Below are 12,785 nucleotides of genomic sequence, written 5' to 3' on the forward strand. Positions count from 1 at the left end.
TCCCTCCCCGTCTCTTCTTTGTCTCTCTCTCCCTGTTCCTCCCACCTCCGCCTCTCACCTCTTCATCAACCCCCATCTTTTCCCTCACACTTCTTGGAAATTTTCCGTCTTCAAATATTTTTCTGGTGTTATGGAATTGTAATGGTTCTGATCTATTTATTTTCTCGCTCTGACCTGCATCGCCAAGCACTCGTTCAAGAGCCAGCGCTGCATTTGAAACTTCTGGGAATGTCGCAAAATACTGGAATGTACTCTAGAGCGGAAACAGGTACCTGATAATGTATACATGAAATAAACTTGAGGGCCTGGCTCCAAACCTACATACTGCCATGACAACATACTAAATTGAGAGAGATGAGAGGAAATGTATGACAGACCGAGAAAAAAGTAGGAGCGCCAGGGGCACACTAAAAGAACACTGTCAACATTTGTAGTCCAAGACAATTCAGCTTGCAACCAGCAGGTATCAAAAATATTGCTGGAATAAGTGGAGACGTTTTCATGGGCAAACTGGATCACCACCTACGTCAAGAAAGGAGGACCTTTACTGAAGAGACGGGACGTGAACTGATGACAGTAAGGGAATGAAGGAAATACTGAAGTCACAATACGATTATGTTCCGTGGAGCACTCATCAGGCTACAGATCCAAGACCCTAATGAGTGTTTCATGAATGAGATTCGCAACACTGCCAACATCTCCACAATTTCTGATGTATTTGTAACCGTCTCCAATGCTGACTTGGAGAAAGCCAGTGAGAGAATGCCCATGCATTCTGCTCCATGCCCAGACTTTGTTCATTAAAATATTTACAACACTATCTCAGGCCCTCAGTATTTTAAGGAGCCTGGACACAGGGGGGTTATCCCACAGTCGTTGAAAATCACTAATATTGCCTCACTTCACAGAGGAAGCAGTAAAGCAGTTGCGACCAATAGTGCTAACCTCAAATATCAAAATCTTGAAACGTGTCATAAGAAGCATGACTACCAATCACATGGAATTTCAGGAGTTGCAGTCCAGGGCAGCATCTAAGGGCAGGTCGCTCCTTTCTTTCACATCTACTAGACCATTACGATGCTTTTCTAGATGATCTGGAAGGCAAGCTAAATGTACACTGACTTTACTAAAGTGTTGAACAAGTTCGACCATGGTGTAATTCTGCACAATATGCGTGCAGGGGAGAGAACTGGGAAAGTGGACAGATGGAATTTGATCTTGTTAACAAAAAGAATCCAGCGAGTAGTAAACCGAGTGAAGTTGAAATCTGCCACAGTGAAAAAAAATAAAACTGTTCCTCAAGGCACGGTGCCCCCCATCAGTTTCTCATTCGTATAACCGACATTGGCGAGGACGTAAATCATTGCAGAGTAATATGTTGTGCTGATGACACACCACAGTATAAATCAAGTGTTCAGTGGGTCTTAGACAAGGACAAGTTTCAGTTCTTCCACTTTGGCAGAACGGAGGAAATAAAAACTGTAACGAAGTACAGGACAAACTCAGATCATTCGCAAGGGCGAAGTTCCTATGTGTGAGACTTTGGAGTAATGATGTCGGAAGATCTCACATTCAAGGATCACAACAATGTTGCCATTGTTACTGCAAGAAGAATGATAAGCTGGATAACTATGTAGAACTTAAAGACAAAAAAAAATGTTGCTGAGCCAGTGATGATACTCTTTAAATCACTTATCTCCAGGCTGGAATATTGAAGTCTACTGGTGGCCACCTTCAAGACAGGCAAGATTGCTGAGCTGGAAAACTTAGAGAACTTTCACTGTTGGTTTACACTCAAGCATCTGAACTACTGTGACAGCTTTATGTCGTTCATCTGGAACGTAGGCGCTGTGCTTCGTACGTTGGATGGCGTGCGCCCAACGGCGTTGCTCAGGCTTTGATCCCCCAAATGACATGGTTTGGGACCGGGCCACGGGGAATCCATTAACCTCCGGGAAGGTTCTTCATGAGTTCTTATGGTGTTGTTCATGCAGATTTTTTTCCATATTATATTAACCTTATTTTTGTGTAGTATTCTCTTATACTCTTACATTGTGTTTTTTATGTTTTCAGGTTCCATATTTAAATTTAACGTAATGATTTTTTACAAGTTTTTGGGGCAAAAATCTGACCTAATTTACATTTTCTCTCATTTCATCCAGTTTTCTTTTTGTTTCTTCGCTGCTGCTGTGTGCAACAGGAAGTAATTAAAATGTGTTTTTCTCCTTGTTTCAGGTAGGTGACGTAGCTCAGGCACTGCACGGAACGGTACGGGGACGGCATTGTACGGAACGGTACGGGGACCACATTGTACGGAACGGTACGGGACCGCATTGTATGAAACAGGACGGGGACTGTATTATATGAAACGGGACGGGGACGGCATTGTACAAAATGGGACGGGACCGGCACTGCACTGAACGGCACGTGCATTGAACCCATTGGAGCCGACACTGGACCGAGCACATTGGGCACTCCACAAGACTGAATAAAATTAAAATGATCGGAGCGGGACGGAATCGGGAAAGGAAAGTGATGGGAAAATGACCGGCGCTCGAAAGATAGGATCGCCATTAGACCCTGAGGAAACAGAATAGTAAGAAATTGGTACAATAAAGTATTTATTTTAGAACGGCGAAGGACTGCGCTGGATAGTACAGGGACGGATGAGGCTGGCATGGGATAGGGGTGGAAAGGAAGATGATGCTTTTGTTGGTGCTGGAGTAGACTACTTTTTTCTTCTTTAGGTGGAGGACTCGGAGAGTTTTATGTCAAGGATGGAGTGAGGAAAGGGTGAAAAGAGGGATAGGCGTAAAGTGGAGTTAGAAGTGAATCTTGGGTAAGAGTGAATGGAGAGGGCAGTACTTGACCCAGACGAGGTCTCCTGGTCTTGCACCCGACGCGGGATCGTCAACCCTTGGAACCGACTCCAGGTAAACTCCGGTTAGAAATTATTCTTTAAGGATAATGAACGGTCTGTATGTTTTTAAGGGTATGGTGCTTTTTTTTTTACCTGTCTGTTGACTACACATTGATGGATCTTTGAGATCATTGCCCTCACCGCCAGGTCTGACGCTTCATAGCTGATGGTCAGGTCATTCAAGCTGTTGGGGCTGGCCACATACATTCCGACGTATGCACCACATCCTTCGTAGAGGAACCTATTGATAGTCTCTTTCATATCTGAATGGAAGACATTGAAAATACTTGGCGCCTTTATGCTTAATGAGTCATGTCTCAACGTTTCCGTGTCCCTTAAAATGGTTGCTTTGATGCCGGTGATGGGCTCTTGATCCAAGGAATTATAACTACCCTCCTGTTCCTAGGATAGAACTTGTAATACATACATACAAGTTTACTCTTTTCTCTGTGGACGTAGAGACAATGTAAATAATTTCGCCTGTTTGCGAATTGTTAAGCATTTCAAATCTCACACACACACACACACACACACATATATATATATATATATATATATATATATATATATATATATATATATATATATATATATATATATATATATATATTATTGTGTGTGTGCTGCCCCCATCCATTTCGCTGGAATATAGTACATTCTTCCAAGCCTCCAGCTGCTTGGCCGACAGACGGGTCTGCGTCTGGTTGATTCAAGCCGGATTGACTGGACTGGGCCGGATGGCAGCATAAACTTTAGAACGTTGAAATTAAAGTTCTGATCCCATTAGTACCTTGACTGATAGAAAGAACAACTGCCAGATATCTGGAGAGGGAAAGACGTGTGTGTGTGTGTGTGGGCGGGCATGGGCTTGGAGGAACACCAGTATGGGCGTCGAGAGATTCTGCTTCGTGTGGGGGAGGCGTGTGTTTGTGGGCGCCGAGAGAGACTGCTAGTTACCATTTTGTCCTAGGCATATGTCGATTAGACACTAGGCCTGTTGTATATACGTGCATGTGTGTGTGTGTGTGTGTGTGTGTGTGTGTGTGTGTGTGTGTGTGTGTGTGTGTGTGTGCGCGTGTGTGTGCGCGCGTGCGCGTGCGTGTACTCGCCTAATTGTACTCACCTAATTGTGGTTGCAGGGGTCGAGACTCTGCTCCTGGCCCCGCCTCTTCACCGACCGCTACTAGGTCCTCTCTCCCCTGCTCCATGAGCTTTATCATACCTCGTCTTAAAACTATGTATAGTTCCTGCCTCCACTACATAGCTTGCCAGACTATTCCACTTCCTAACTACTCTGACTGAAGAAATACTTCCTAACATCCCTTTGACTCATCTGAGTCTTCAGCTTCCAATTGTGACCCCTTGTTTCTGTGTCCCATCTCTGGAACATCCTGTCTCTGTCCACCTTGTCTATTCCATGCAGTATTTTGTATGTCGTTATCATGTCTCCCCTGACCCTCCTGTCCTCCAGTGTTGTCAGACCGATTTCCCTTAACCTTTCTTCATAGGACATTCCCCTTAGCTCTGGAACTAGCCTTGTTGCAAACCTTTGCACTTTCTCTAATTTCTTGACGTGTTTGACCAGGTGTGGACTCCAAACTGGTGCTGCGTACTCCAGTATGGGCCCGACGTACACAGTGTGTAAAGTCTTGAACGATTCCTTACTGAGGTACCGGAACGCTATTCTCAGGTTTGCCAAGCGCCCATATGCCGCAGCAGTTATCTGGTTAATGTGTGCTTCTGGTGATGTGCTCGGTATTATACTCACTCCTAGGTCTTTCTCCTTGAGTGAGGTTTGCAGGCTTTGGCCACCTAGCCTATGCGCTGTCTGCAGTCTTCTTTGCCCTCCTCCGATCTTCATGACTTTGCATTTGGCGGGGATAAATTCTAGGAGCCAGTTTCTGGACCACACATCTAGCCTGTCCAGGTCTCTTTGTAGACCTGTCTGTTCCGCGTCTGATTTAATTCTCCTCATTAACTTCACGTCATCTGCAAACAGGGACACTTCTGAGTCTATCCCTTCCGTCATGTCGTTCACATATACCAAGAATAGCACTGGTCCCAGGACTGACCCCTGTGGAACCCTGCTCGTCACTGGCGCCCACTGATACCTCATCACGGACCATGACTCGCTGTTGCCTCCCTGTTAGGTATTCACTGATCCATTGCAGTGCCCTTCCTGTTATACGTGCCTGTTCCTCTAGCTTCTGTACTAATCTCTTGTGAGGAACTGTGTCGAAGGCCTTGCAGTCCAAGAAATTGCAATCAGCCCACCCTTCCCTCTCATTTCTTACTTCAGTTACCTTGTCGTAAAACTCTAGTAGGTTTGTGACACAGGATTTGCCTTCCATGAATTCGTGCTGGCTGTCGTTTATAATCTTGTTCCACTCCAGGTGCTCCACCACTCTCCTCCTGATAATCTTTTCCAAGACTTTGCATACTATACATGTCAGTGACACTGGTCTATAATTTAGTGCTTCATTTCTGTCTCCCTTCTTAAAGATGGGGACTATGTTTGCCTTCTTCCATACTTCAGGTAGTTGCCCAGTTTCAAGGGAAGTGTTGAAGATTTTGGTTAGTGGCACACGTAGTGTCCCTGCTCCCTCTCTAAGGACCCATGGAGAGATGTCCGGTCCCACCACCTTTGAGGTATCAAGGTCACTTAGGAGCTTCTCCACCTCCTCCTCAGTTGTGTGTAATTCATCCAACACTTGTTGGTATATCAATTGTTGCTGTACGCCACTGTTTTGTCTCCCCGTTGTCCCTTCAGCCTCCACTGTAAATACTTCCTGAAATCTCATGTTGAGCTCCTCACATACCTCCTGGTCATTTCTTATGAGCTCCCCATCTTCTTTTCTCAGCCTGATTACCTGGTCCTTGACTGTTGTCTTCCTCCTGATGTGGCTGTAGAGTAGTTTCGGGTCAGACTTGACTTTCGATGCTATGTCATTTTCATACTGCCGCTGCGCCTCCCTTCTTATCTGTGCATACTCGTTTCTGGCTCGTCGACTAATCTCTCTATTCTCATGAGTCCTTTGCCTTCTGTACTTTTTCCATCTTCTAGAGCACTTAGTTTTTTGCCTCCCTGCACCTTCGGGTAAACCAAGGGCTCGTTCTGCTCTTCCCATTATTTCTGTTACCCTTGGAAACAAACCTTTCCTCTGCCTCCTTGCATTTTGTTGTTACAAAGTCCATCATTTCGTTTACTGATTTTCCTACCAACTCCTGTTCCCACTGAACCTCTGCAGGAAGGTCCTCATTCCTGTGTAGTCCCTCCTTTTATAGTTTAGTTTTTCCCTTTCTACTCCTGTTACCCTCTCCACTTTTAGCTCCACGATGTACTCGAAGCTCATAACTACATGGTCACTAGCGCCAAGGGACTTTTCATATGTGATTTGCTCAATGTCTGAGCTACTCAGGGTGAACACGAGGTCCAGTCTTGCTGGTTCATCCTCCCCTCTCTCTCTGGTAGTATCCCTAACATGTTGGTGCATGAGATTTGCCATTTGCCATGAGATTTGTGTGTGCGTGTGTGTGTGCGCACGCGTGTGTGTGTGCGCACGCGTGTGTGTGTGTGCATGCATGTATGTTAGTTACCATTTTTTTTTGTCCTAGGCACATGTCGATTAGACACTAGGCCTGCTGTATATGCGTGTGTGTGTGTGTGTGTGTGTACTCACCTATTTGTGGTTGCAGGGGTCGAGTCCTAGCTCCTGGCTTGGGTGCAGGCTTGGGTGTGTGTGGGCGTGCGTGTGTATATGTGCGTGTATGTGTGTGTGTGTGTTTGTGTGTGTGTGTGTGTGTGGAGTCTATTCCTTCCATCATGTCATTCACAAATACCAGAAACAGCACCGATCCTAGGACTGACCCCTGTGGAACCGCATTCGTCACTGGCGCCCACTCTGACACCTCGCCTCGTACCATGACTCGCTGCTGTCTATGTGATAGGTATTCCCTGATCCATTGTAGGGCTTTCCCTGTTATCCTTGCCTGGTCCTCCAGCTTTTGCACTAATTTCTTGTGTGAAACTGTGTCAAACACCTTTTTACAGTCCAAGAAAATGCAATGTACCCACCCCTCTCTCTCTTGTCTTACTGCTGCCACCATGTCATAGAACTCCAATAGGTTTGTGACAGGATTTCCCGTCCCTGAAACCGTGTTGGCTGTTGTTGATAAGCTCATTTCTTTGTAGTTGTTCCACCATTCTTCTCCTAATAATCTTTTCCATGATTTTGCATACTATACATGTCAGTGACACTGGTCTATAGTTTAGTGCTTCTTGTCTGTCTCCTTTTTTAAAAATTGGGACTACATTTGCTGTCTTCCATACCTCAGGTAATCTCTGTGTTTCGATAGATGTGTTGAAAATTGCTGTTAGTGGTACACCTAGCACCTCTGCGCCCTCTCTCAGGATCCGTGTCTAGCTCACTCAGCAGCCTCTTTACTTCTTCCTCGGTTGTATGTATTGTGTCCAACACTTGGTGGTGCACCCCATCTCTCCGTCTTTCTGGAGTCCCTTCTATCTCCTCTATGAGCACTTCTTTGAATTTCATGTTGAGTTCCTCACATACTTCTCGGTCGTTTCTTGTGATCTCCCCTCCTTCCTTCCTTAGCCTGATTACCTGGTTCTTGACTGTTTTTTTCCTCCTGATGTGGCTGTGCAACAGCTTCGGGTCAAATTTGGCTTTCGCTGCTATGTCATTTTCGTATTGTCGTTGGGCCTCCCTTCTTACCTGTGCATATTCATTTCTGGTCTATGACTGCTCTACTTATTCTCCTGGGTCCTTTGCCTTCTATATTTCTTCCATTCCCTAACACACTTGGTTTTGGCCTCCCTGCACCTTTGGGTGAACCACGGGCTCATCCTGGCTTTTTCATTATTTCTGTTACCCTTGGGTACAAATCTCTCCTCAGCTTCCTTGCACATTGTTGTCACGTATTCCATCATCTCGTTTACTGACTTCCCCGCCAGTTCTCTATCCCACTGAACCCCGTTCAGGAAGTTCTTCATTCCCACGTAGTCCCCCTTCTTATAGTTTGGCTTCATTCGTCCCTCCTTCCGTGTGTGCGTGTGTGTGTGTGTACTCATCTCAACTAATTCACGTAATTGTAGTTGCAGGGGTCGAGACTCAGCTCCTGGCCCCGCCTCTTCACGCTACTAGGTCCTGTCTCTCCCTGCTTCATGAGCTTTATCATACTTCGTCTTAAAGCTATGTATGGTTCCTGCCTCCACTACATCGCTCGCCAGACTGTTCCACTTCCTGAGCACTGTGTGTTAGTTAGTTACCATTTTGTCCTAGGCACGTGTGTGTGTGTGTGTGTGGGCATGAGGGGAGAACACTAGCTGAGTGAAGGAAGAAGTGTGCAGGTCTCCAGCTCGCCACATTATAATTACGATGCGGTTGGATACTGCAGTGTGATAAGGCAGGAGTTACACAGCGATTAAGAAAGCGAGGCGGCACTGGGGCGCCCGGCGAGCACAGTCAGTGGGCAGAAATATAATTTTGAGTTGTGGTGACATAATGGTCCCAGATGCAATTACCAGATAAGATGACCTGTAATGTTGAAAAGTTTTATGGTGAGGGAGGGCAAGTAGTGAGTAAAAGTGATTAGGGAGAGCTGTAAGAGAATATGGTGAGGGAGAGTAGTGTAGTTTTGAGTGTAGAATGATACATGGGGTTTCTAAACCATTTACATAAATTTTGAGTGTGCGCGTTCTTAATTGGCTTTAGTTCATATGTCCATAATAATATTTAGAAGCATGATGATGGGGAAGGGCTGAAAGAGGCAACAAAATGTCAAACAGGAATACGAGAAAACGAAATAGCAGGAAAAGAGAGTTGATGTAGTGTCGCCCAGCATTCTCTGACCCAGGGAGTGAAAGTTGAAGGGACTGAGTTATGAAATCCTCCTGGGAACTGGTTGTGGGCACACGCTTGTGGGAAAGTGAGTGGTAGGGTGATGTTATGCAAGGGGGAAAGGGGGGTTTCAAAAGGAGTCCATATTTGAGGATAGGGTGCTTTATGAAAGGGAAAGTGGTTTCCATATACCTCAGGCTGTTGGTGTTCCCTGCATACAGTTCCATGCATGGAACCATTCACCACTTATTCAAGAATTGCCTTAAGGAACTTACGATGCTCACTCCTAGAGTTATCTTGTAAATTCCTCTTATATTTGAAGGAAGGGTGTTAAAAATACTAGGTTACTCAACACTTAAAAGACACGTAAGTTCTCCCGTCTTCTAATAACATGTTTATTTTTCCACTATAATCGACCTTGTCCATAAATACTATCGCATTTACTTTGTCTGTTTCATAAGGTGAAGTCTAAGATCTTTCCTTAATTCATGGTATGACTTAACAAATCTTTGAGGACAGTTTTGTTGCAGAGGTCTGAGCACACAATTGAATTGAACTGAACTGCTCAAAATTACTTACTCTTCCACTGTCTCCAGAATATATGTAACATCTGTATTATACTGAAAACGCCGCTGGTTGGCGAAGCATCTTCATTAACAAGAGTATCCAGGTCTTATTCATCGACTTTTTTTTTTAATTGTCTCTTAATATTGTTATACCTCCTGATTTTCATTGGGGGTATTTTGCCTGAATGCCTCCTGTTCTCGTAAGGATTCATTTCAGTGTGCAGATTTATAACTTGGATACCTTCAGGATGTTTCAGGGGTCAGTGCTCTCGCAGCCTGGTCCCAGACCAGGTCTCCCGGTGGATTAAGGTCTAGTCAACCAGGCTGTTCAGGAAGGTCTCTCTCAACAAGAGATTTGTTGGTAATTCCCATTTTGCAGAATATCCATTCGTTCTAAGGGGAATCACCTACTAACCTATAGTTGTCTTCAAGGAAGAACTTGATAAAATCGTCAAATCAATTTCTGGTCGGCCGGTCATCCAACAACAACAGCCTGGTTAATTAGGCTTTGATCAGCCAAAAGGACTGATCTGAGACCGGGCAATGGAGGCGTTGATCCCCGGAAGTATCCTGTAGATATCCATCAGGATAGGGGAGGGGGGAGCGTTAAAAAGATAAGGACCACTCATATTGAGTTCTTTCTTAGTGTATTCGTCGCGTTCCTGCTTTTCATTAGAGAGACTTGGCACCATCTACCTGGAGCCAATGATATTCTTTCCAGGCAGGACTACTACTGTATGCTAATAGTTTCCTTCAAGGTATATATATATATATATATATATATATATATATATATATATATATATATATATATATATATATATATATATATATATATATATATATAAATATATATATATTTATATATATATATAAATATATATATATATTTATATATATATATAAATATATATATATATATATTTATATATATATATAAATATATATATATATATTTATATATATATATATATATATATATATATAAATATATATATATATATTTATATATATATATAAATATATATATATATATATATTAAATTATATATATATATATAATATACATATATATTTATATATATAATATATATATATATATTTATATATATAATATATATTTATATATATATATATATATATATTTATATATATATATAAATATATTTTACTATATATTTAAATATTATATATATATTTATATATATATATAAATATTATATATATATATTTATTATATATATATATATATATATATAAATATATATATATATATATTTATATATATATATATATATATATATATATATATTTATATATATAAATATATATATATATTTATATATATATATATATATTTATATATATATATATATATATATTTATATATATATATAAATATATATATATATATTTATATATATATATAAATATATATATATATATTTATATATATATATATATATATATATATATATAAATATATATATATATATATTTATATATATATATAAATATATATATATATATTTATATATATATATATATATATATATATATATATATATATTTATATATATATATATATTTATATATATATATAAATATATATATATATATATATATATATATATTTATATATATATATATATATATATAAATTTGCATATATATATTTATATACATATACTTATATATATATATATAAATATATATATATATTTATATATATATATATATATATATATATATATATATATATATATATATATATATATATATATATATATATATATATATATATATATATATATATATATATATATATATATATATATATATATATATATATATATATATATATATATATATATATATATATATATATATATATATATATATATATATATATATATATATATATATATATATATATATATATATATATATATATAAGCTGGGAAGACATACTAAGCAACACAGACCCAAACTTATGCCTAGAACAGATTAACTCGGTGGCACTCGATGTATGCACAAGGCTTATTCCTCTAAGAGAAAGGAGGAGTAGATGTAAAATAGAAAGAGACAGGCGCTCCCTTTACAGGCAACGGAAAAGAATAACAGAGTGGCTAAAAGAGGTCAATATATCTGAAATGCGCAGGGAGACACTGGTCAGAGAAATAGCAAGCATCGAACTTAAGCTAAAAGAATCCTTTAGGAGTCAGGAATCGCGGGAAGAACTAAAAGCTATAAATGAAATCGAAAGAAACCCAAAGTATTTCTTCTCCTATGCCAAATCAAAATCGAGAACAACGTCCAGTATTGGGCCCCTACTTAAACAAGATGGGTCCTACACAGATGACAGCAAGGAAATGAGTGAGCTACTCAAGTCCCAATATGACTCAGTTTTTAGCAAGCCGCTAACCAGACTGAGAGTCGAAGATCAAAATGAATTTTTTATGAGAGAGCCACAAAATTTGATTAACACAAGCCTATCCGATGTTATCCTGACGCCAAATGACTTCGAACAGGCGATAAATGACATGCCCATGCACTCTGCCCCAGGGCCAGACTCATGGAACTCTGTGTTCATCAAGAACTGCAAGAAGCCCCTATCACGAGCCTTTCCCATCCTATGGAGAGGGAGCATGGACACGGGGGTCGTCCCTCAGTTACTAAAAACAACAGACATAGCCCCACTCCACAAAGGGGGCAGTAAAGCAACAGCAAAGAACTACAGACCAATAGCACTAACATCCCATATCATAAAAATCTTTGAAAGGGTCCTAAGAAGCAAGATCACCACCCATCTAGAAACCCATCAGTTACACAACCCAGGGCAACATGGGTTTAGAACAGGTCGCTCCTGTCTGTCTCAACTACTGGATCACTACGACAAGGTCCTAAATGCACTAGAAGACAAAAAGAATGCAGATGTAATATATACAGACTTTGCAAAAGCCTTCGACAAGTGTGACCATGGCGTAATAGCGCACAAAATGCGCGCTAAAGGAATAACAGGAAAAGTCGGTCGATGGATCTATAATTTCCTCACTAACAGAACACAGAGAGTAGTCGTCAACAGAGTAAAGTCCGAGGCAGCTACGGTGAAAAGCTCTGTTCCACAAGGCAACAGTACTAGCTCCCATCTTGTTCCTCATCCTCATATCCGACATAGACAAGGATGTCAGCCAGCAGCACCGTGTCTTCCTTTGCAGATGACACCCGAATCTGCATGACAGTGTCTTCCATTGCAGACACTGCAAGGCTCCAGGCGGACATCAACCAAATCTTTCAGTGGGCTGCAGAAAACAATATGAAGTTCAACGATGAGAAATTTCAATTACTCAGATATGGTAAACATGAGGAAATTAAATCTTCATCAGAGTACAAAACAAATTCTGGCCACAAAATAGAGCGAAACACCAACGTCAAAGACCT

Source organism: Cherax quadricarinatus, chromosome 1 (genome assembly GCF_038502225.1).
Source record: "Cherax quadricarinatus isolate ZL_2023a chromosome 1, ASM3850222v1, whole genome shotgun sequence".
In the NCBI taxonomy this organism is placed as follows: Eukaryota; Metazoa; Arthropoda; class Malacostraca; order Decapoda; family Parastacidae; genus Cherax; species Cherax quadricarinatus.